Genomic DNA, 5,985 nt, shown 5'->3' with positions numbered 1-5,985 from the left:
CATTGGTGTTATGAAATCATTTTTCAGCTTCATACTTACGTGGCAGTCAGGTCGTTTGTCTTTTGGTTATCAGGCCAACTGCTGTGCCTCTGCCACAGCCTGCACTGCACGTCAAATGTGATTTGGAAGTCTCAAGGCTCAAGCAAACTCTCTGCTTCAATGGCTCGTCCTGATTCTTGTGTTCACACTGCTCCCTTTTTCTCCAGTAAGTGAAATTGCTGTAGTTGCATTTGGCAATCGGTTTGGTTACTTGATATTTAAAGTATTAATGATGCTTGTGTGTGCTGGTGTCAGTGGCAAACTTCTGTATCAATTATGTATCTCAGTACTGTATAGTTAGATATTTTTCATTATTTATGGCTGTTTTCTGCCAAATTCTGCCTCCTCTAGAAATGGCTCACTGGCTGTTTGGCAATGTGAAACAATGTTCTGCAGCAAAACACTGATTTCTCCTTAGCAATTTTTCTTTTTAGGCCTGAGAAGCTTCAGTCTCTCCTCAGAGCCCAGATATGGCTGGCATGCTGTGGGCACTACAGCATGAAAAAAACTCAGACCAAGTAATAATGATATATATGGCCACTTCTTAGCATGAGTATTTGTCTTAATAACGTTAATAAATAAGCCGTAGAAGTCCTTGGGTTGCCATGAATCTGCTGCGGGTTGATAGGGACCTGCATCCTCTCCCCTGCCCTCTGCATTGATTGTGAAGAGCATCTCATGGATCTCTGGAATCAGGAGTGAGAAACACAAAGCATTGCTCTGCTTTGCAATGCAGTTTTGTTTCTGAGTCTTCCATGTTTCTAGAGCAGGTGCTTCTGCTTCTTCAGAAACTTAGCACTTGACCACTTTTTTTGCACTGGAACAGTTGGAACAGCCTTAGTGATATTTTCCCTTTTCAATCTGTTTAATGATGTCGAGATCTTGTTTTTGTTTGTCTTGTTTTCTGAGATGCTCTCAGTTGCATATGGAATAAAACAACATCCAGAGAGCAGGGTAGTGCCACAGAGGAACTGCAGCAAGGTTCACCCAGGCTTCTGGTTATGGCCTTGTTGAATAAAGCTGTCATTAGAAATAGCTTTTCCTTATTGGGGGGACCTGCCTGAGGATACATTGGAGTTGTAACAGAAGTGCTGGTAACGCTGAGTGACTATTTCTGAAATATGCATGCTGCTGGGACATGAGCTCTGTTAGCAGAGCCAGGGCTGGTAATGGACTACTGAGCAGTAACCTGTGGGCTCTGGTAACGTGGCTGTGTGCTGTGTCTGGCAGCAGCAGGGAGAGCCATGTGGGCAGAGAAGGGCTGTGACTGGGTCTGTGAGCAAGCAGAAGTCTTGTTGCATTTGATAAATTATTTAACAGAACACCTAATTGCACGGCCTACTGCATGTAGGTTGCGTTTTTGAGCCTCTTCCTTCCTGTTAGTTGGTGATTACACAATAACTGACACAAGGGAACCAAAATCAAGTGAAGCTGTGCTGGAACAGCCCTGCTCACTGCTTGAGCCGAGCATGGCTGCAGGCAGGAGCTGCTCCTGGAGCTGACATCCAGAGCCCTGGTGAGGAGCTGACATGGACAGTCTGCTCTGGAGTGGCTGAATGGCAAAGTGCTAGAGCAGCAGCTGCCAGGTGGGAGCGGTGTTGGGGATATGGGTGGAAATGGGATGAGTCTGCTCTGGTGCGAGTTACTGCTGAGTGTCTTGCCTAATGCACACAAGCTCTTTACAACTGTATGGAAATTACTCAATGAACTCAGTCCAAGGAGTCCCACAAGGTCCTGCAGTAGGGTGGGTCGTTTTGTGTCTAATTTAGATAGTATTGGATTGTGGCAAATTATTCTGCGTTCTTCCCTTGTGCTTTTATGCATGCTTACTGAGGGACAAAATTTTTCCTGGTTGAGTGCAACTTCCATTTTTAGCAGCTGTCTGGGCTCCGTGCTTCTTGCTCCTTATTGCTAAAAGGAAAGCTCTTGGAAGGCTCTATTGTGAGCTTCCCAGTCTGGCTTGTGAAAACTGCTGTGGCAGAGTCAAAATCCTTGCATGTGAATTCAGTAAACGAGCTGTGATGACTTGAAGATAAGGAATCAAAACACCCAGCAGAAGTGCACACTTGAGATGTTAGAAATGGCCACCGCTCACACATGCACTCAGGAGACCACATTACTGTGTCTGCTTTGCTCCTCAAGAGAAAGTGGAACAGTTTGATTAATTGCTGAGCACTCGATTTGACAAGCCTGAATTTGATGTAGGCTGCTCTGAGGAGGGTTCTGGTTCAGAGCAACTTCCAACCTGTGCCTTCATACAAAGGATGAAATTCAGAGGGCATGTCTTCCCAGCTACTGGCTGTCACTAGCAAGATGTACATTTGTTCTGCAGGCAACAAGGGCTGCAGGGCATGGATAGGGAGGATAAGGTAGGGACATGTTTGTCAGCATACATAGTAAGTGCATAAACCTAATTTCTCTGTCTGGAGAGTTTAAAACATGACGTAATATGGATCAGTGAGATGACACTGATCAAGGCCAGCTAGCATTGATTAATTTAGGACTTCAGAGGAAGCAAAAAACTCTGTGCCTCTCAGTATCTGCTGTCTTTGAATCCAGTGTTCAATGTAAAGGATCCTGTATCTTGCCAGTGTAGAAGATGCTGTGCTGTGTTCCCAGGCCTCTCCTCATTGACAGGTAGCAAGACTTACAGTCAAAATGCTTGCAGCCTTGCTAGGTTTCCATTTCTTTCCTCTATCCAGGATCAGAGGTCTGATGTCTCTGAGCCATGGTAAAGGCTCTGCCCTGTGTTCTCTAGTTCTTGTTGGCCAAAGCCTGGAAGACAGTCAACTTATGTTAAAGGAAGCTACTTCTTTCTCAGATTCAAAAGGGGAAACAGTAGAGGAAAAAAAGGGTGTGTATCTTAACACTGAAACTCCCCCATGCAGACTTGAGATGATGAATGACTGTTTCCACACTGATCATATACCATGCAAATGACATTTGTGGGATGACACCAACCCTGTGTCATTAATGGCCAGCAACTCACATCAGGCTGTTAAGTCAGTCAGCACTTCCACAATTAGTATGTGTGCTCTGCAGCCTGACAGCAGGCTCGACTTTGAGTGCTCTGCGTACCTGCAGTCTTTGGTTGAGAATGGTTTTAAGCTTCTATAGAAAGAAAAGGCAATAAATGATGCAGGCCTTCTGGGGTTGTCTAGGTGTAATGTTTTGCACTGTTTTCTGTATGAGCTTGATTCTTCTACATTAATCCACATCTAGTCACAGAAGCAGCTACCAGTTGATGACCATTTCCCATTGAAGCCTCTCTTTTTCCTGAAGAAAGAGGAAACAAGCAAACAGCAAACCTCCAAAACAACTAGCATTTTCAAAGAGTTAATGTTAGGATTTGCAGGGGAGAAAGCTGAGCAAGCTGAGCAGGCCTTGAGCAGTGGCAGCCTTTTTAGCTCATGTCTGACATTTGCTAAAAAAACTGTCTAGAATTAAGGGAAAAACTTCCTCTTCTTCATGCAGATGACCCAAGCAGACTGTCTTTCACCCTCTCTCCCTTCCCCTCTTACAAAACGTTGAGGAGAAAAGGGGATGTGATTCAGACCAGCAAAGCGATGGGCATCAGAGCTGCTGTCTTCAGTGTGACACAGGAGCTGTGTGCACAGCACTGCTGTGAGCTGGCGGGGGGATCCACGCTTGCAACCTGCAGCTGTGAACTTTAAGTTATACCTTTAAAAAAAAAAGCTCTCAGAGCTTCCAGTTTTACCACCTGGGCACCACAAACCTGCCTTCTGCTGCAAAAGGTGCTCTGTCTACGTGACTCTGCAATACTGAGGGAGAAACATGTTTTTCAGAACGCAGCAGATCCTTTGTTCCAAGTGAAATGTTGCCATTCATTGTGTAATAAATCGGTGCATAATCATCCCTACTATCTTTTATTTGTGGATGCCAGCGAGGCAAGGGAACATCTTTTCAATGGATGAACGTCAGCAGCAAGTCACCCTGTCTGTTTCTTTGTCAAGACAAAGCACTGATTGACACAGATTTCCTCCTTCAGAAAGGAAATCCCATTTTCCTGCAAGAGTAGCATAAACACACGGAGAGTATTTATACATGTGAGATGCAAATCAATTGTCAAAAGTAGCTCCTCACTAAGACTAGCAAGGTAAAATGTTTTATATTTCCCTTGACAGAAGCAAGGATCGAATGTGAAAGCATCTGGCTGACAGCCGAGCCTTTAGCTGGAGCCAGGCTTTATTTTCTGTGCCCTGTATCGTTTGCTTGCAGCAAGACAAATGTCTGTGATTGTACCAAAGCACAGGGGGACGTGCAGCATCACACCTTCGCTTACACCTTTGGCTGCCCTTGGTGTTGGGGCAGCTCTGTGCAGGGCAGCTTTCCTTGGATCAGAGCTACTGCCCAAATTTAAGCAGTGTTTATAGCAGCTAACTGAACGAGGGTCAGCTTCCATCATCAAGGAGAGAAACACCACTGCAGAGAGCAGTTCTCAGCCTGAAGCTGTGTCCCAGGTTGCTCATGTGAGTCACTCCTTGGTCGGGCTGCTTTCTCCCAGGCTGTGTCACTTCGCACACCTCGAGTGAAATGAAATCACCTCCAGCCTGCGTGCTGCCTTCCTTACTGAGGGACGGGCAGCATGTTGAGATAAGTTCTGCAGAGCACTCAGACTCCTGGAGAAAAGGTCTGCTCTGTCTTCTCGTGAAGGATCATTTTCTGTGCATGTCCTCCAGCGGCTCTTTGTGGCTGGGTTTCATCAGTCCAGTTCCAAATTCACTTTTGCAGTGACCACTGCAGAATGGCTCCAGGTCTTGGCAATGGTGTAGGAAATAACCCCACATTTTACAGTTCCTTACAAGCAAAAAACTGACAAAATCCTCATTTGAATTCCCATTTCCTTAGCTGCAGCTCTTTGGATCATGGATTTCTGTAGTGTGGACTAATTTTTTCTCCATCATTCTGCTTGCATTTCTTGCGGACCTGGATTCCCATGTCTCACTCGGCGCAGGTAAACCCAGCTCTTAATGCAAAGTCTGTCAAACAGGTCAGAGCTGAAATCATTACCACGAGAAACAACGGATCCATAGCACACGTAAATGGTGAGATTGTTTGCTGCTCTCAACCCTGTCCAAAGAACTGCCTGCTGATGTTTGCAAGTACGCTCAGCAGCGTGCCTCCGAGTGCCTGGAAATGATGAGGGCTGGGGGCGTTGCGTGCATCCAAACCGCCCCTGTTTGCTTCAGACAAAATCATCTCAGAGGGGCAGAGCGAGCAGTGCTGTGGTCCAAGCACAGGACTGAAGTGCAGGAGATCTGAGCACTAAATATAGCAGCTGTGCTCAGTCAGCACAGCAGATAACATCCCGCACCGGGACGGAGCTCTAAGTGTGAAATTAAATCCCCATCTTGGCACTGGGAGAGCTGGGATCCTGTCTGTTCTCTGGTTTGTGTCTCTCAGATGTCTGGGAGAATGAAAACATCAAGAAACAAACAAAAAACAGAACACAATTTGGATCTGTGGGCTGGATTCTTCCTCTTTCTCAGTGATTTTTATGGGTCCCTTCCACCTCGGGACAGTCCGTGATTCCCTGATCGCGCAGCACGCCTTACTGATGCTTGTAGAAGCCTCTAAAGGCAGACAGACATCACGGGGCTTCAGACCTGCCTTTTGTTTCTTGTTTTAATGCAAACACCAAAGAAACAGAAGCTGTGGGGCCGTGCAGCTCCTGGCAGGGAAACACAGACAACACACCTACAGAACCCAGAATCCAGGAGCTGCGATGCTCCGCACAAAGCAGCTGCTGCTCCGCGTAGAGAAAGAAACCCATCGATGGGCGCGCTTATCCAGGGCAGCGCAGGAATCACCACCTTCTGCCTTAAGCTCCGCAGCCTTAACGCGCTGCCCGGCTCGGAGGCGGAAGGTCGGCGTGCCCGGCTCCGCCCGTGCGGGGGAAGGGGCGGAGGGGCGGGCGGGGCCGAG

This window comes from Centrocercus urophasianus, unplaced genomic scaffold (genome assembly GCF_019232065.1).
Source record: "Centrocercus urophasianus isolate 14NV4802_14NV808 unplaced genomic scaffold, USGS_Curo_1.0 seq_40, whole genome shotgun sequence".
NCBI lineage: Eukaryota > Metazoa > Chordata > Aves > Galliformes > Phasianidae > Centrocercus > Centrocercus urophasianus.
This window is presented reverse-complemented; position numbering follows the sequence as displayed.